The following is a 21,674-nucleotide window of genomic DNA, read 5'->3' as shown; positions in this document are numbered from 1 at the left end:
GGATTGTGTTTGATTTTAATATGATGTGCGTATTGCTGTGTGTTTGTTTATTCTACATTTGCTAGAGGTATAAAGGGGGGGGGGGAATTGAGATGTTACAAAACATGTTTTAATCTGCTATTTGGTCGGGTTGTTGTTGTTTCTTTGACAAATTCCCCATTTTCATTCTCGATTTTATGCAAATTCTGCAAAACATTGTGTATGCAAATTTCAAACTCCCAATCACTTTGTTGATCTTTGTTTGATGTTTTAAATACTATACATAAAGTACATAATGGTGTATTTTCATGCGTGAGAAATCAAGAGCAAAAGCACAAACTTTAGATGTAAACAAAAAAAGAAATAATTGCTTGAGAAATATTGTTTTGCTTTGGAAATAAAATAACAGTTGATGTCCTTACACTCTCTCCGTTTTATCTTGATTAGTGAACTGTTGGGTATAAAGCATTGAGACAGTAAAACAGCTACAAAAGTACCCAAACAACATGGATAAATATGTGTACACTTACTGATTCACAGCTGATCTTCCAATTCTGCCATTTGTAAAGACTTAATACATTTTGTTCATGGAAAATGTTTTTCATGGATGAAAATCTGAAAATAAGATAGAAAAAAGTAATAATATTGACAAAATCGACGAAACAAACAAACACAACTATGAACTTTACACGCTAAGCACCTTGGGAACTAGTATTGAGTTTTGATTTCACAGTCGAAATTGAAATGAAATTAAAATAATTCAGTACATTATTAAACACTTTTTTTAGAGATATTGTTGTTCCTAGACAAATTCATCCAAAAATTCAGACTTTAACTTGTTTATGAAATGAACTAGAGTTTTTTCCAACAACATTGTACTGTCTGAATAAGGTTTACACTTTTGTATGTAGATGAACATAAATGTCGTTTATAATTGTTAAAAGTAGTTATGTGAACACAGTCTTTACAACAATACCGCAACACAAACACTCACAGCCTTTAACTAAAAACAAATCTATCTGAAGGTAAGAATCAATCAAAGAAAGTATTTCAACATATCACATAGAAATGATAATGAATAAATTGGTTTATTTTTTGTTATTTTCAATAGGAAAACTTTGCAGCTGCGTTCAAATTATACAAGACAGCAACAGAATAAAGGATTTTATAACTTTAACCTTGATTTGCATGATAGTTTGTGTTAACTTTTTGCTATATATGGTCTGATTTTTTTCATGAAAAACCAACTAGCACATACTATGAAATTCAGAAGCATTTCAGTAATTTGCTATCACTTTAAATAAACTAATGGTAATCTAAGTTTTTTTTATTTCATATATTGTATATAATCAATTAAAATAAGTAGTTATGATAAGTTTAGGAGGCACAATTATGCTCCTCAGTTTGAGTTTCATTAGGAATATAGAGCCAATGGGTTAAACCGTTAGAGTTGATGTTTTTGTTTTAGTTGCCAATATGACAACGTGATGTTTTGTAAATTGAATATTTTGTATCGGTAAGTTTATGTACACTTTGTTACTCTTTCAAATTGTTCGGAGTTGAATGTATTATGTATTTCTTTTTCATGATAATAAATTAACAAATATACAATCAGTATTTATAGAACTTTGAAACTGCAAGTAATTTTCTGTATGGTTTGTTTATTTGTTTTGTATTTTGAATCTAGGCTGTATTTGTATACTATACAGATATGGCTTTAAAGCCCCGCCGACTGCCGGACTACGTTTGTGTAGACCTCAGAGTGTGTACTGCAGTCGCATTCCAATGACGTATTGCTTGACCTTACGTAATTATAAATTAATTTACGTTGTGTTTGTTTTCAAGCATTTCTATTAGAGCAATACGAATTTAAAAAATTAGAATTGAAAATAGAAATAGGAATGTGACAAAGAGACAACAACCCGACCATAGAAAAGACAACAACAGAAAGTCACCAATAGGTCTTTAATGTAGCGAGAAATTCCCGCACCCGGAGGCGTCCTTCAGCTGGCCCTAAACAAATATATATACTAGTTCAGTAGTAATGAACGCCATACTAAACTCCAAATTGTACACAAGAAACTAAAATTAAAAATAATACACGACTAACAAAGGCCAGAGGCTCCTGACTTGGGACAGGCACAAAATGCGGCGGGGTTAAAGATGATTATGTGATCGAAACCCTCCCCCTATACCTCTAGCCAATGTAGGAAAGTAAACGCATTACAATACGCATATTAGAAGTCTGAGTCTGATGTCAGAAGATGTAACCAAATAAAATAAGCAAAATGATAATAATACATAAATAACAACAGACTACTAGCAGTTAACTGACATGCCAGCTCCATTAAACTGATTGAAAGATTATGATTTCATCATATGCATATCAGGCACAATCCTTCCCGTTAGGGGTTTAGTATCATACCATCATAACATTTATGAGAAGAACATAACCCGTGTCATGCCAACAACTGTTTTTTTTTTTTAAATGTGTTTAGTTCCGATGCAAAGACCCTATAAGTGAATCAATATTAACGCCAAAATAAGCACTCTTTAATTACCTGACAACAGTATCGTAACTATATCCCTTCTGAATAAGTCTATTTACAGGTTTTGTAAGTTTCTGATGTGAATATTGACATTTTTGTGCTTTATAAAGAATATTTCCATAAAAAAATGGATTTGAAATACCTGAAAATATGAGAAGTCTGCATGTTGAGCTATATTTACGAATGATGTCCTTATACCGATGATAAAGTTTAGTAAATGTTTTGACTAGTTTGTGATATCGATAACCCTGGTGTAATAATTTTTCAGTAATACATAAATTTCTCTCATTAAAATCTAAAACATTGTTACATACACGAACGAATGGTACAAGTTGAGATATATAAACACCGTAAGATGGTGACAAGGGAACGTCACCATCTAAAATGGATAATTAACGATAGGAAATGAAAAATCATCTCTTTTATCATAAATTTTAGTATTAAGCTTTCCGTTAGTGATATAGATATCAAGATCGAGGAAAGGGCAGTGGTCATTGTTAGTATTAGCTTTATTTAATAAAAGTAAGTTCAACAGGATAAATTTCCTAAGTATACATACTGAATTCGTCATTATTGAGAGCCAAAATATCATCCAAATATCTGAAAGTATTATTAAATTTGTTTATCAGATGTTGTTTCGATGGGTCTTTGCTGATTTTTGTCATAAATTGTAACTCATAGCAATACAAAAACAGGTAGGCAATAAGTGGTGCAGAGTTAGTATCCATTGGAATTCCGATAACCTAACGATATACGGAATCTCCAAAGCGAACAAAAATGTTATCCAGTAAAAATTCAAGGGCAGATATAGTATCAAAGCATGTTCAATTGACATATTTATTTTGTTTATTGCTACTAAAAAATGACCTAAAAGAGTTCGAACATATATATTCACATTCTGACTTTTTAAAGGCCCATTTAATTAGGTGTGTGATTTTTTTGCTTAATGAGAATGTGAGGCAATGTGGTATATACATGATATAGGGTAGAAAAATCAAAACTTTGAACAGATTCAAAATCACCAATATAAGCATGCAATTTATCAAGTACTTCCAACGAGTTCTTGAACTCTAAAGATAATTGATTCCACTATTTTCGAAGGCCTTATTTGAACAATTTATTATCAGGTTTTTGATTGTACCAAGTGTACTGGTAAGAAGAATATAAAATTTAGTAATGAAACAATGGTTTGAAGACGAAATAAATCTATATTTGTAAGGTGTTTTGTGTAGCTTCGGAAGCCAATACATTGTTTGGACTTTCATTGTATTTGGTTCTGCTTGTAAAGCGGTAGATAAATTAAGTTTATGTTTGTAACAGATGTCGTTTTCTGAAAATGAAGTCAGTTGGAATGTTAGTGAATTGGTAATTTTATTTTTCAGAACCTCAATGTAAAATTTACGTCAAACAATAATAATATTATAAGCAGCTTTATCGGCCGGGACAAAAACAAATTCCTTAGCTATTTCTTTCAGTTTATGTTTGATACGAGAAATAGGTATATTGTGGTTATTGTTAATAGTAAAATGTTTCTTTAAAATGTTGAATACGTATATAAACTATGTTCATTACTGAATTAAAAAAAAGAGTCCAAAGATTTTTTGTCAACTTTTTCACGTTTTATCTATTTCATACAGTAAGTATGGAGTTAGTCGTGGATGATATTACGACATTCATTCCAATTAATAATTGACGGGGGACGATATTTAGGTCCTTTACTGAGGAATGATTTTAACTCGCGGTCTTGAACGATGTTAAGACCTCCTGTTATAACATGGGAAATGGGTCCATAAATGTATTCGGAATCCCCTTTTCTGCTCACAGACACACATGAATAGCAGAATTTTCCTTCATTTGCTACGGCGCCAACCATCGAGTGAAAACAACCATGCAAAAATGTCAATTTCAGCACGTTCAGTAAATGTCATGTTCAGTCCAAAATTTTTAAGCATAAGATAAATCATATACTTTTGTTTTAAATCGGACAATGTTTTGTTATTTACTTTTAATGCTGAAATTAGTTGTTATTTTATAATAAATAACTATTTACTTTAAGCGATGTATAATTGTTGACCATTCGAGATTCCTTTTTGCGAACCCGTTCACAGCAACAAAAATATACAAAATTTATTACAGAATAAAGACAATAACTGTTTAGTGTCTTTAAATATCAGCTGTATTTATACGAGTCTGAGAAACATGTGTAATGCGAGCATAAGCGAGCTTTTACTCCTGTTTCAAACCGAGTCTAATCTGTCAAATATTACACTTAAGATGTTCATGAGACATCAGGCTTTCACACACCAGTACAAAATTTGAAAAACTTTGTTTACATATTCGCCCTAAGACTTCAAACTTCTTGCATTTCGTGTATTTTATCGCAACTGCATACTCTGAGAGATAGTATTGATCAGTATTAATGTGAGGTCTGAATATTGATTGACAGATATGAACCAAGTGTTTGTTAAGGTAACAGGTACGTAAATGGCTTATCCTGCGATTTTTAAAAGAGTTAAATTGCTCTTCAACTTCGTACTTTATTTGGCGCTTTTTTTTTTTTTTTAAACTTTTTTTAAAACTTTTTTTTTGATTCGAGCGTTACTGATGAGTCTTTTGTAGACGAAACTCGCGTCTGACGTATATATAAAATGTAGTCCTGGTATCTATGATGAGTTTATTTACAACCACTGGGTCGATGCCACTGCTGGTGGAGATTTATTTCCCCGAGTGTATCACAAGCCCAGTAGTCAGCACTTTTTATGCTGACATGAATTATCATTGATATTGTTATATTTATAAACTAACTGTTTACAAAATTTCTAATTTTTTGAAATACTAAGGCTTTTCTACCTCAGGCATAGATAACCTTAGCTGTATTTGGCAACACTTTTAGGAATTTTTATCTCAATGCTCTTCAACTTCGTACTTTATTTGGCCTATTTTTAAATATTTTTTTTTTTAACTTTTTTGGATTCGAGCGTCACTAATGAGTCTTTTGTAGACGAAACGCGCGTCTGGCGTATATATAAAATGAAGTCCTGGTATCTATGATGAGTTTATTTACAACCACTGGGTCGATGCCACTGCTGGTGGAGATTTATTTCCCCGAGGGTATCACAAGCCCAGTAGTCAGCACTTTTTGTGCTGACATGAATTATCATTGACATTGTTATATTTATAAATTAACTGTTTACAAAATTTTTATGGATTCGAGCGTCACTGATGAGTCTTTTGTAGACGAAACGCGCGTCTGGCGTATATATAAAATGTAGTCCTGGTATCTATGATGAGTTTATTTGCATGCACGTAGATCTTTTTAAAAGATAATGAAAAATCGAAAAAAAGTTGGTCACCGATCTAGTTTCCGAGTTCAGGACGTTTGAAAATGGTAAGAAAACAACATAGTGTGCATAGACATAACGTCAAATTTAAACCCAAAATAAGAAATTTCAAGCTTTAGTTATTCTGCAGTTTAAACAAATCCTACGATTTTTATATAAAAATCAAATGTTTTTAAGGTATTATTTTCCTTTCTTTTAATATATAATTTTCATGGGGTTACCGAACTCCCTTTTTATATATCAACCGTTGAAAGGGGTTGCTGACGGGAAAAGAGAGGAAAATCATGACGTCGCCGAAAGGATTACGCAACGTCAAGGCTATATCATCAGAATTGTAAAGACAACGACTGCTTCATTATGATTTGTTTGCCTATTTAAATACGCTATAGAGCATATTATCATGTCTGAAAAAGGGATTGGTTTACTTCTATTGTTTTTTTCAGTGATTATTCGAGATTCTTAGTATTTATAACCTATTTTTGGAATGATTATACACAATGTAAAAGGACATCTTTAAAAAGAATTACATATTTTTTATAAACATATTGAACAGAAACGATAAAGATCTGTCATTAAAATAGATTCTTCGAATGACGATATACATTCAATTTTCACATTTTCGACCACAATTTTGCTGTTTCACAATAAGGGAGGCGAAGTATACCGTGCAAACCTACTGGCAATGCCATGAAAAAAAAAGGAAAAACGGCCAAAAGACAAACAATAGTAAATAAATGTGGAAATGTGTCCATGGGACACTGATTATCCCCCAGCTTGTGTATAAGTCTTCTAAAATTTGGTTGAGGCAAATTAAAATAAGAGAACGGAAACAAAGTTTGGACGGTACGACGGACGGACAGACGAACAAGTGTTAAACTTAATGTCCCCTCCGCTACGGCGGATGCATGATTTTTTTTTAAACACAACAGTAAACTTTTTCCCCGATAGTTGCAGTCATGCATATAAAATAAATAAATTATGTTTACTGGTCAATTGCGAACTTAAGTAGTGTGTTTAATATGCCACGAAAGGAGATGTGAGATAAATGTAAATTATAGGCAAAAGACTAACAAAAAGAATATTTCAAAGGGTGTTACATATTATCCCTATATGTTCCCCTCCTCCCCCCCAAATCGTTGGTTTTGTTCCATTATTATAGTGTGGACAGTGCATAAATGTGAATATTTTAAAACAAATGTATATAAATTCCGTGAACTTATTTATCTTTTTTTTATTCGGCTTCGCCACGGTTGACAATGTTTTCACGGGGTACCAATCTGCTCTATGACCCTCCTCAGCTATATATATATATATATATATATATATATGTGCGTGATGTTATAAATTGTTCAACATGGACTTTGAACACACATTATACAATGTTATATGACGTTCAGATAAATATATCCAGTCTAGATTTTGTGAGCTGTAATGATCAAGCTAACAAATTATGTAATGAGTAGACAAGCTGCAAGTGATTTTGAAGAACCGTCTGCGAGGGATATTAACGTATTAAAATTAGATGTTGCACATGTTGCAGCGATTGGAAATCGCCAACAGCATTAATACTTACCTCGTAATTTATACCAACAATATACCTGTTCGTACTTTAGATTTTTAAGCAAAATGTATTTATACAATGTTATACGAATAGCGAAAATAAAACTCTTATTCTATTTTTATAGCAGAATTTGCACATTTATACAAACAGTATCAACTGAAATCGAATTAAATAACTGTAGTTCCGAAATTGTGCGCATTTTAAAATGAATTGATTGATGCAAGCAGAAAATTCTAAATCTTCAGTATAATATATTTACTCTGTTATATATATAATTATTTTATTTTTGAAGTGGCGGTATAGAAGAGTAATTTTCAATCAGCGGATTTCTATTTTTACCTTGCCGCTTCTTTATACTGGAAGTTTGATTCACAATGTTGCTTCAATTCAAATTGACTGAAAAGCAACATGTACCATTTATTTTAAATTTTAGTTCATTTTGAAAGGCAGTTTTACTTCCCGTTGGCTATAGATGAGGACTCATAAATAAGGCCGTTAGTTTTCTCGTTTGAATTGTTTTACATTGTCATATCGGGGCCTTTTATAGCTGACTATGCGATATGGGCTTTGCTCATTGTTGAAGGCCGTACGGTGACCTATAGTTGTTAATGTCTGTCATTTTGGTGTCTTGTGGACAGTTGTCTCATTGGCAATCATACCACATCTTCATTTTTATATCCCATCCCCATTACGAATCTCGTTCAAGTTTTTTGTCCCTTTCTCTTGCTTACCCGTCTGAAGTAATATCCGACATAATATCTTACATGTCACACAGGCAGCAATTAAACTCTTGTTTTTATATATGATTTTACTATAAATTATTCGTTTTAAAATAGCACTAGTACTTTCATTTTCAAATTCTATTTATAGACGATATCGTGTACGTGAAAGAAAGCATGACAAAGAAAGGTTTATTTTCATATTTTAAAGAGAAAATGGTTACATAACAGTCATAATCAGTCATAATAAGAATATCAAATCAAAAATATAAGTATTAACCTCATTTTTTGCCGAGGATTGAATACGTCCGAGCGTTTTCACTGTGACAGTTGTTATCGGAAATTTTATTTCTTTGAATTCTAATGACTGAATAAGTCTGTGACAAAATTTTCTATGGAATTTCAATATAAAACAATCAATACTACATTTCGTTTAACTTTTCATGCACGTCACGATATCGACATTCCCGATTTTCAAGTTATAAGGTCTCAGATCTGTGCCGGTAAGGTAATGTAATGGACAGTTATACCCCAAGGTATAAACAAAACACTTCCAAGACCCATTCTTTGTACTTTTAAAAACAGTTTTGTAGAAATATTATGGTGAATAGAAGTTCTTGCAAGCTTTAAGTTGGTTAGCTAGTAAACCCAACTCAATCACTCTCCGGCCATCACAACACGCCAAGTTTCTTTCATTTTCATGGGAGTGAAGCACTGTTTAGCTGTTTCAAGATATTTCAATTTACATTATTCAATTTTTGCTACATTTTGATGAGATGCATTCAATACTCTTCCACCAAATTGATCATGATTCCGACGAAGCAGAATATATTCTGACATCTTGAAAAGATTATTTATGGTGTACGGGAAATAACTCCCATAGCAACAAACGTCGATTTCCCCATTTTTCCGCTAGAGGCGTTCATGTACGTACCTCTCACCTTAACTGTAATAATAGTCTTTTATTCAGAAGCAATACAGCTTATAGAATTTACATATACAAATTTAATAGCATCAGTGAATAATTACATACATGTTTTATAATTACAAACAGTTTGTATCAATGGCGGAGAATGACAACAAATAAAATAAATAATGAAATATGAGTATAATATTATGAATAACGAATCTTATTAGCTAAATAAAGGTATTTATATCACACATATTACATAATCTGTTTTCTCTTTCAATATTACAAAATCTACCAGTTTCAATGTTAAGGCAGTGTGCAGACAATCTATATCTACTAATATATTGCTTAAACACATAGTTTACAGGTTTTTGTAGGTAAAATTGTAGAGTATCTGGATCGTGTATATATCTATAAAAATTACACTTTGATGACTCATTGAAAAAAGCATTCATTTCACTGACAAAACTACCTTTCATTCTATTAACAATTTCGAGCAAAAAATGATCAACATTAATAACCTTTTGGTGTAACCATACATCTTGACAACCATAACGAAATAATATGTTTCTTATTTCACATGCCCAATTTTATTTGTCACGAGGTTTTAATATCGATCTTTCTAACATTTCTTGGTAGCAATATTGTAAAATACAGTTATCTGTTTTCAATAATTTGAACCAGTATCTAAGCATTCTGCAATATCCCTCTATGTACAACAGATATCTACCTAATTCAATTTATACCCTATAATTAACAGTAGTTGTTTTGACTTTCAATATACGTTTCAAAAAACTTAAGTGAACTTTGTGTAACACATTCCCCATTTCCATTCTCTATTTTATATTAAGTGCATGTATACTTATTAATTGCAAAATTAATTCTAAATTATAGAAATGTTCGTTTCAAAACATTCTACAACATACGCGACATGACCAAGAACAGAAAATACAATTAATTTGAGATTAAGGATAGTACTTACACCAGATGGTCTGCTTCATATCTTGATATATTCATCCAAAGTAACACATATGGACGACTTTAAACTAGAATTAATGTCAAACGGTATGATTTCGGATTTCCAATTGTTATTTTCATGTTTCTCAACGACAAAAAACCTTCATAAACAGAGTTGTGTGTGTGTTCTATATAAAAGACCAGTAGCGACACGGTTTAACGGTGACTATCAAGAAATGATGACCGTTACGGTATGTCCGTCTCAACTCACTTTCAACATGTTTTCGTAATCTGATATCTTTAGATACCGGAAAAGTTGTCTGCTCTGTAGTTTTACCGGTTGTGTTCTATTCTCGACTGTAACATTGTGACTGAGTGTCCATTTTAATTTCAGGCATATGGACAACTTTCCAAAATTTTCGGTTTTGAATGCTCCTAAACGTTGAATTGGAATTGGGTTTCTAACTGTTTTGATTTGAGTGATATTGATAAGTCTTATGTGGAAATATGCATGTACCGTATGGTAACGTTTGAATATTCCCTTAACTAATGCGGATCATAGAAAAAAATCTCTTTCAAGCAAAATGTTACCCGACTTGGGTTGTTGATAATGTTTACACATTAAAAGGGTTTGTATCAAATATGCGTTTTCATTTTCATAAAACTATTCAAGTTTAACTGAGTTTTAAATGTGATTACGATAAAACACTATCAAACTATGTTTTAACTAGCCTAATTTATTCTTTTCCCACACATTTTATTAAAGTACTTAATGTATACAGCTTGAATCTTTGATGATAAGATGACTTTCAATTCACAACCAATTTGAATAATATTTATGTCTTTTTACATTTAGTATGGTAGATTAAACATGGTTTTAAATAAAATTCTTTATGTCGTATGTTTCTTTACAATTCTAGTTACCAGGGCTACTTTCAAACACAAACAACTTAATCATAAGTTAATTGAAGTGAAGGTCTTAACCGACAACAAGAATAAAGAAGACACAATATTTGATTAGATTTTGCAATAATGTCCACAACATATATTTAACTTGATCATGAAGATCATTAAAACCCAAAGTTTTTAAATAAGTTCAATAATCAAATTTACACTTTGTAGAAACATTCAAATTGCAGTGTAGAATGCAATAAGAAGTAAGGCCTGACGTAGATTTCTTATAAGATTAGTGAAGCAAATGTCAACACAAAGTGTAAAAGAAAAACGACACGATATAAAATACATTTAGGCATCAATAAACACAAATTATTCTATTGAGATATCGTGGCACCAATTCGCCTTGCACTGTGCCTGACGCGCTAGACCACTCGAACACATATGCTTCACAAACATAAAGCTTTCCATGACCGGGTGTTACCTGTTCTCGACAGTTTTAATCTTGCATCGTAACACAGTACATGATATATAAGGCATGAAAATGAAATTGGTACAGATCAACTGAATTATCTATTGTAAAGGATCCTACAAATTTATGTAAGATGCAGTCAAAGAAATAATTGAATTATAAGTACGTCTGAACCAGTGACGACTCTACAACAGATTGTATCCATCGGATCACAAGAAGTGATGGTGATACAAGGGTGAAAATCATCCGTATATATAATTCGTCTACACATCAGATGATGATTCTAACAAATGTCCTAAATCTAAGAGTGCATTTATCATGTTTATTTCTAACACAAACGATGTAAACGGCTAAGCGCGCACATGTTTTGATCATTTGTTTCTAACATAAGTTTGCAAAGTTTACATAAACTATGACAAACTATTCACTCGCTAAAGATGCGTCTACAGTTTGTCGTTCGTCTTTTGTTACTTCAAACTGATTAAACAATGTATTTTTTCTACGTTTGTAAAAAGGATGTTTACCAACGACAGGTGCATGCATCATTGAAAGTTCAAACAAGGTAAGTAAATTCTTATTGAACAATTTATTTGTTTCTACTTTCGTAGCGCTTAGAAAACAACAACAAACGCCACACAACGTTTACAAAGTTTTGGTTAGAAAGAAATGCACTCTTAATTACTTCGTTTCATAAACCAAACGACGAAATTATAAATATATATCTTGTTTTAAGAAGTGATCAATTACAATTTGTTTAAATCGTGTCTGATTCACAAAAAAAAATGATATCTTCAAGCAGGTTTGTTTTTTTATTGACATATTTGTTGTATTTTCAGCAAGCAATCAGCATTTTTACTGGAAACCAAGTGAGTGTGCTCTCCATTCTTGTCAACTTGTCTCTGTATTTATATCAGAAGACTTATTATACACGGTTTAAATAAGAAAAATAACAAATGCTAACATTATGCTTTATCATCACAATTGGCAATATAGATGATGTTCGGGCCTGTATTTGGAGTATACATCTCCCAGCTGAAATGGTATTTCAGAGCTAATGATTGTTATCATCGTGATAGACTGTTGCTGCTTAAAACGAAATATTATTAGATTGGTATATTTCATCTTTTTTTTTTAACTTAAGATAAAAACAACTGGATTAATCTTTATTCTATTATTTATTCTAGTATCTAAAGATTCTCATGAAAGAGTGACGAAATGTACCAGAGGGACAGTCAAGTGTCATTACAAACAATTGTATAATACTATGTCTGGGGAATACTACGCGAGACTTCTTTTAAAATTATTCACATCCATTGGGTCAGAAATAGAAATACGGCTTCAGAGGAATTATTTGCTGAAAACTGTAACAAATAAAATTAGAAAAGAATGTTTCTAAAAAGAAGAGTGATCTTTATCTGTTATTCAGTATATTTTTGCCATTCAAAATTTGGCGTATGTAAAAGGTGTAAAGTATTAAAGTTTCATACTTATTATCGACGAAGTGACTAATCGGGTACTTTTGTGGCTATATGTTGAGTGATACAAATATACGTTCGACCTAAGTTTTATACCTATATTCTTGGATTGTACTATAACAAAACACTATTTTGTAAGTATGTAGAGTACATATTATATCATTATAATGCTAATAATATTAATAGTGATAATAATGATAGTAGCAATGATAATGTTAATGATAATAATATAAAAGTAAGGAAAATATAAAAATAATAATAGATAATGACAAAATAACAACAAACAAATCGACCAAACCTATCCTACAATACATTCTTTCTCTTAAATTTCAATGGCCGAACTAATATTTGTGTAAACGGTACTTATCGACTGTTTTATAGAGGCGTCGAAGTTGAAGAAGTCTTATTAATGAAATTCAATTAAACATATTTTAAACGCTCTGCTATACAGCTTACTGTAGTTTAAGTGTGATATCCAGTAGACTTATTGGTCGTCCGTTTGTCAAAATCTGTATTTTCTTGTCGTTTTTGGAGTAATTGATAATTCACCTATACGTTACCGTGTATGATAGGTTTGAAAACAAATTTCCCTATAATTTTTGAATTTTGTTTAAAAGCAAATCTGTTGTTAAACAATCCGACATAACGATAACGTAGATGTTGTTCATTCGTATTTAGTTATCAATACCTCCAAAAGGATATCTTAATGTGTCATTTTCTATTTGTCTCTTTTTGTTGTTGTCATGGTAACATTTACTAGTTTAATGTTATCTAAGATATGAGAAATCTATCGTGACAAGAACACACAGAAACGAAATTTCAGATAATAACTGCCATTTTCCTGACTTGGTACAGGACATTTGAAGAACAAAATGGTGGGTTGAACCTGGTTTTGTGACTAGACAAACCTCGCACTTTTATGGCAATGTTAGATATAACACTAAAATGACAACATTACATGACAGGACTACAGTACAAATAAATGCAAGAACATTCAGGACAGAGAAATACACAAATAAACATTACAATTAGACATTTCGACATGCTAATAGTTATCAAAGGTACCAGGCTTATAATTTAATACACAATACAAAGAAAGCCAAACAAGTGCAAAATTGTAGAGCATTGATGACCCAAAGTTCAAAAAGATTGTGCCAAATACGGCTAAGGTTATCTATAGATATAGGAAGATGTGATATCAGTGCCAATGAGACAACTCTCTATCCAAGTCGCAATTTATAAAAGTATATCATTATAGGTCAATGTACGGTCTTCAACACGGAGCCGAGGCTCACACCGAACAGCAAGCTATAAGGGGCTCCAAAAATTACTAGACTAATTGTAAAACCAATCAAACGGGAAAACCAATGGTCTAATCTATATAAAAAAAACGAGAAACGAGAAAAACTTATGAAACACATAAACAAACGACAACCACTGAACATCCTGGGATAAGAAAATCCGTAGTATTTGGAAGAATTCTTACTTTTGCAAACAATAAATTTATAAAAGTGGCCACATAATTGATGTTCATTTCAAAATGGAAGTGGTGACTAACCACAGAATGAAAACGCATACGTATAAAAAAAAAAAGGGGAAAGCACATAAAACAGCTCAACATATCCATCCATTTTCACTGTATATTATTGCGTTGCGTTGTGTATTTGATCGTAAGCTAACTAAAGCGTTAAAGATAGAACTACGTCTGCCATTATAAGTTTCTATTCAATACAACATAAAGTATCACAATTACGCGACGTCACAAAGATAGTGGCCGTACAGCAAAAAGGTACGCTCAATATTTTTTAACTGTTCACGTCTGAATAATTTAACACTTTTACAAGTCTATCTAATAACCGTAGTTAATTGAACAGTCTATACATAAACTAATTTCTCAAGGGCAGAAAAGTTCATTCACTGTCATAATTTGTACTGCGTATTTCCAACGGATAGAGCTTCACAATCGGACGGTTGGTGATTCCTGTTCGGTCTTGATAACAGCTGATCGAATGAGCCCATCCTTTCCACGAACTCAATCTTGTACAACTGCTAATTTCCACGTTATACGATTTGTGTACCGGTACAATGTCACCTATTTGTATTGCTTGTTCGTTTCTTCCAGATGTACGGTGAAATTCACAGAGTGACGTCAGATATTCGTGTTTCCATCTTGAGCGAAAATGGTTGATTAGTTCATTATTTCTCTGTAAATTTTTATTCAGTTTCACGTGCAAATCTTCGGAAGTAACACTGTCAATATTCTGTTCCGATTGGTTGTCAAGTCGACGACCATATAAAAGGTGCGCTGGCGTCAGCGGTTCGGGATCTTTAATATCAGTAGAAATGTGAGTTATAGGCGATTGTTTAGAGTTCCCTCGATTTCGATTATATAATTTTATTCAACATTTCCGTAGTGACACATGACTTTCCCAGTATCGCTTTAATTGACTTTTTCGTGAGTCGAATTAGGCGTTCCCAAAAGCTTCCAAACCACGGTGCACGGTTGGGTATGAATTTCCACTCAGTTTCTTGATCGGCAAGTTTTTCTTGTATTCGGTTGTATTGGCTTGATCTTGTAATCTTTTCGGCGGCTGCCTTTAAGGTTGTTGCATTATCGGACAACATAATCCTTGGCGTAGATCTCCTAACGACAAATCTTTTAAAAGCAAGCATGCAAGACTCCTCGGTTAAATCTGTGACTATCTCCAAGTGTAAAGCTCGTGTAGCGGCGCAAGTGAATAAAAAAATATATGCTTTGCTTAATTCGTTGTGTTTTCCTTTTGTACACAAAGCTCCTGTGAAATCACCACCGGTTACTGAAAAAGGATAATCGTAGTTGACTCAATCTTTAGGTAGCAGTGGCGGATCGGGTGCGCTGTAAGGCATTCCTGATATTTTAATGCATTGAATGCATTTACGAATTTGTGATTTTACGCACTGCCTTATTCTCGGTATCCAATATTTCTGTTGAATATATGCGATTGTACTGTTAAATCCGGCATTTAAAGTCTTTGTGTGTGCATTCATTACGATTAAGGACGTAAGACTGTGGTGTGTTGGCAATAACAACAGATAGTAAGTACTCTCCTTCACAGGTGCGTTTTGTATTCTCCCGGTACAACGTAGTAATCCATTTTTGTCTGTATATAGTTTAAGTTGTCGAACAAGTGACACTTTTTTCTGTGAAGATGAATTCAAGCTTTCAATTTCATCCTTAAATGTTTCCTACTGTACTGTTACAATTAAAACTTTTAATGCTTTATATCGCCCCTCAACACTGATAAATCCGATTGACCGTTTTTAAAATTCCGTAAATTCTGTATAAAACGCAAGACGTATGCTGTTACTCTAATTGCTTTTTCTAAAGATCTGTATCGTTGTTTATCTATACATGAAATTGTCTGTGTTGAAGCATTTGTACTTTCATCGTCATCACTAACAGTTTCCATCGTGCTGCAGTCTTCAACTTTCCTCGTCTATGTTGGGCAACTTTCACGATTTAAAATCCATTGTTGACCGTTTATACATAAGCTGTTATTATAAAGGTGTTTAGCGTAAATTTCGCGAGTTAAGTAATCAGCTGGATTGTCATCTGTTGGACAATAATTCCATTCAGCATTCTCTGTTAATTTTCTTATTTCTTTTAGTCGATTTGCTACGAACGGTTTTAAGTTTTTTGACGATTTAATCCAACTCATTAGCGTGGTGCTTAACACCCCGTATGTAAGCTTCCGATTTGTCATGAAATGTTCTCAAACTTTCTATTGTATCATGTGGTGCGGGTATATCAAGTAGTGCTCTTATATACGCATTAATGATTTTATGTGGTTGGCCATAGCGGTTTCTCAATAATTCAATTGCTTTGTGATAGTTTGGATTTGTCATGGTCAATCATGAATTTACGTTTGCAGCTTCAAATTGAAGCAATGAGTTCAAGTACGAAAATTTCTGAAAGTCAGTTAATGTGTGATTGTGATGAATCGTGGTTTCGTATGAATCCCAGAAATATTGTAAAATGTCTCCATTAAAATTGGGAAGAGATAGCTTTGGTAGACGATGGTTATTACTTGAGGTCGAACTTGACTGAGATAATTGATGGCTTGTGTGAGTAAATGGGTTTGTGTACGGAACAAACTCTGGTGCGTTTAAATCTAGTATCGAAGATGTTGCTTTTGGTACGGGTTTTAAGAACTTTTAAAATTTTCGAATTTTACCCTCTAAATCTAAATAATACTCATTTGTTTCAAGAATTTCATTTGTAATATCTTCTGATTCCACTGCATTTAATATCTATTCGTCTATTGAGGCTAACGTCTTCTTTTTCTTCTCAATTGCTTCGAGCAATGTTAATACTTCCTCCGTGTCTATTTGTGAATCTCCGATGGTTTCCGACAGTTTTTTTTAAAAAACTTCTGTTACCTCTGCTTTGTTTCCCGCTCTCAAGGATTTTAATGGGTTTATGTTCATTCTCTCCTTGTCACCAATATATATTATTGCGTTGCATTGTGTATTTGATCGTAAGCTAACTAAGGCGTTAAAGATAGAACTAAGTATGCCATTATACGTTTCTATTCAATACAACATAAAGTATCACAATTACGCGACGTCACAAAGATAGTGGCCGTACCGCAAAAAGGTACGTTAATATTAGCGCAATTCTTTACAGTCACCGACTGGACGCTACAAAATGACGTCAAAGGTAAATTTCTAAAAGTTTGATATAGTTCAAAATGAGGTTTGAAATTATGGTATTTGATGTATAATATAACAATTACAATTTAATTAATATAGAATAGTGTTATAATTAGATAATTTTAAAATTGTATTATCTGGCTATGTCGGTTACTCTTCTAAATCAAACTATAACAATACATGTGTTATCTTACTAGTTTGTAAACAAAGCAATTAGTATAAAAAATCATTTAGGTGAAGACATAAATTATATATATTAAAACAAATATCATTATGCTGACAAAATTCAGTTACAAAAAAACACGTTTAGTTGGCCTTTGTTAGTCTTGTATTATTTTAATTTTAGTTTCTTGTGTACAATTTGGAAATTAGTATGGCGTTCATTATCACTAGACTAGTATATATTTGTTTAGGGGCCAGCTGAAGGACGCCTCCGGGTGCGGGAATTTCTCGCTTCATTGAAGACCTGTTGGTGACCCTCTGCTGTTGTTTTTTATTTGGTCAGGTTGTTGTCTCTTTGACACATTCCCCATTTCCATTCTCAATTTTAAATTTTACGTTTAAGTGGTGTACGTATTGCTCAGTCTATGGTTTTCTATGTTGTGTGTTACGTATTATTGTTTGTCCTATTGTCTTTTTTTAGCCATGGCGTTGTCTGTTTATTTTCGCCATAAGAGACTAAATGCCCTTCTTAATCTTTCGCCTCTCTTTTCAAGGTTACTCGAATTGTGCTGTTAAATTATTTTTTTCCAAATAAAATTGGGTTGTACCAAAAATGCTTTTGTACTGAAAAACTGTTAAAGTGCCAATAAGTTTTAAATACAATTATGATAAAATTATAAGATATCATCATGTCTTGACTCTCCTAAATTTACACTTTTGTCCAACTTATTTATCTTTAATTGTGTACATGATGTACCTTTGATAAGAATAAGAAATTAATAAAAAAAAAAAAGATAACGTTTTTGTCTTTTTACAATCTGTACGGTTATTTCAATATGGTTGAAAATATACATCTTGATGTCATAGGTTTCTTTACTTAGTTACCTGCATTAATATCAAGCAAAACAACTTGTATATAAGTTCATTGAAGTGAATAAAATAGAACTTATACAGTATTGGATTAGGTTTTGGACACGTTTGCCAACTTTGGATTTGAAAATGTTTTTCTTTTATTTGTGACCAAGTTAATACACCCATATTTATATTTAAATATCTCATACCAAGTCAAGCATATGACAGTTTTTATCAATAGTCAGTTTGCACGTATGTTAGTGTTTATTTTTGTTGCAGTTCAGTGTTTCTTTTGTTCCGTTATTTTCCTCTTGTAGTTGATGAGTTTTCCTCGGTTTTAGACCGGATTTTTTTTATACTTAATCGATTAATGACTATTGAAAAGCGGGTTACTACTGTAGTCTTTTCATATTGCCGAATTTAAATTAGCAGACATATAAGATTTAATTGAAATCATTGGAGAGACCTGGCAAATCATTTAGTTCTGTAAACCTACAATAAATGGAACATATCCGGTTGTTGTGTAAAATTAAGGTTAAAACCAATTGTATAATCTTTGTTATAAAGTGTACTGTTATTTAATGTGTGGTATTCAGTGGATAGTAAAATCCCAAAAGTACTGAAATCCGAGGAAAATTCAAAACGGGTTGGACTGATTAGTTGTTAGTTTTTCATGAACTGTCATGTCTTACATAAATAGTAAAATGTGGTATGGTTGTTCCTGTTATTCCATTATCTTCAATATTTGTCACATTTTCTGATCTTAAACTTAATAAAAATAAAACCGAAATTCTTATATGAACTTAAAATCATAACACACAGTTCACGAAACATTATGAAAGACAATGCATATAACACCTTACCTTTTGGTTATAATCCAAAATGAATACAAAATCAACACAAACACTATATCCTTCAATCATGTCAGGTTATGATAATTTAATCCAAACGAGCAAAATATGTATCAGGTAGATCGTACAAGGATGGAAAATTAAAGATCTAGTCCGGAACAAAAATGCGTAATTACTAATTTAGATGATTTGCATTTATATATGTTTGTTTTAAAGTATGTAAATAACGAACAACAAATGACGAAGACATACTCTTTCAATTAGTTTAATTGAGGCCAGGCGCTGGAATGTCAGTGTCTGCTAGTAATCCTTTTTTTTTTAGCTCACCTGGCCCAAAGGCCCAAGTGAGCTTTTCTAATCACTTTGCGTCCGTCGTCGTCGTCCGTCGTCGTCTGTTAACTTCTACAAAAATCTTCTCCTCTAAAACTACCGGGCCAAATTTAACTAAGCTTGGCCACAATCATCATTGGGATATCTAGATAAATAAATATGTCTGTGACCCGGCCAGTCAACCAAGATGGCCTCCAAGGCTAAAAATAGAACAAAGGGGTAAAATGTATATTTTGGCTTCTAACTCTGAAACCAAAGCATTTAGAGCATATCTGACATGGGGTAAAATTGTTTCTGAAGTCAAGATCTAACTGCCCTAAGCTAATGTTCTAAGGAAATTTTCCTGTTTATTATACAAATAGAGATAAACTGTAAACAGCAATAATGAACCGCAAAGTAAGATTTACAAATAAGTCATAATGCGGAATATGTTCAATTGATCCTTTTAGGAGTTAATGCCCTTTTGGATCTCAATGCTCTTCAACGTCGTACTTTATTTGGCTTTTTTTTTTAAAACGTTTTTGGATTCGAGCGTCACTGCTGAGTCTTTTATAGACGAAACGCGCGTCTGGCGTAAGTGTAAAGTTTAGTCCTGGTATCTATGATGAGTTTATTTACAACTACTGGGTCGATGCCACTGCTGGTGGAGATTTATTTCCCCGAGGGTATCACAAGCCCAGTAGTACTGGTATCTATGATGCGTTTATTTATAGTCAATTTTAAACAATTTTCATAATTTTGTAAATTTTTCGTAAATTTTTACAAATTGTGTTTTTTTCTGTAAAAACTGGGCAAAGTGCATTATAAATATATATATTGTTATTAGCAAGAGTTTTCAGTAAAGTAATATGGTGTCACAGGGGTGGGCCAATATCTACGAACCCCTCAACATCACCAAAACACAATTTTGTCACGAAACCATCTGAGTCCTTTGTTTAATATGCACGCACATAGACCAAGGTGAGCGACAAGGCTCTTTAGAGCCTCTAGTATTTATATATCATTGTTATTTTGCTTAGTTTCTTTAAGTACCTATTCTAACATTTGACTCGGACTTCTTTTAAACTGACTTAAAACCGAGGACAACACATCAACCATAGGACGACAACAGCAGAACAATAGAAACAATGAACCACAGCAAACGACAACATACACGAGCATGCGAACTGTATATGACAGCAGACATATTCCTGACTTGGTACAGACTATTTATAGAAAACAAATGGTGGGTTGAACCTGGTTTTTACGGTTTATAAAAACGTTATATTAGTTCAAATAGAAAGTTGCAGTACATACATTCCAACATGTAAAAAGTTAAATAACATACCGAACTCTGAGGAAAATTCACAAACGTAATGTCCCTGATCATATTGCAAAATTAACAGCTTTAACCTAGCAAACGAATGGATTACAACTGTGAATGATAGTTGCGATATACAGAAGTATGAGGTGTTTTTAAATATTAAAATAGTAACTGTTTCGTACGATGCTAAGAACTGAGAGAAATGCGCGCTTTGCTTACAAAACATTAGTAACAAGAGTGATACGATACAAGTCAAATATTGCATTTTACAAAATATACTTCTATCGTCAAATGTAATATCTATGTTAATTTTCTGACCATGTTTATCATATTGAGACAAATTAAAGTTCAAGAAAAATCAATTAATTTCCTGTTGAGAATAATATTCTGCCACTCAAATACATATACCAACGTTTTGATCAATATAATACATTATTAGGATACCACCAAAAATAGAAGGTCTGCTTCATATCTGGACATTTTCGCTAAAATTGACAAAGATGAACTACTTCAAAATTAAATCCATGGCAAACATTATGATTTCAAATTTCTCATTATCAAATTTACATCTATAAGCAATATCATTTGTTTCGGAAAAAGTTTGTTGTTCTCCATTTGTTAAAAAAC

The sequence above is a fragment of the Mytilus edulis genome, chromosome 14, assembly GCF_963676685.1.
Source record: "Mytilus edulis chromosome 14, xbMytEdul2.2, whole genome shotgun sequence".
NCBI classification, from domain to species: domain Eukaryota; kingdom Metazoa; phylum Mollusca; class Bivalvia; order Mytilida; family Mytilidae; genus Mytilus; species Mytilus edulis.
Note: the sequence above shows the minus strand (reverse complement) of the source record.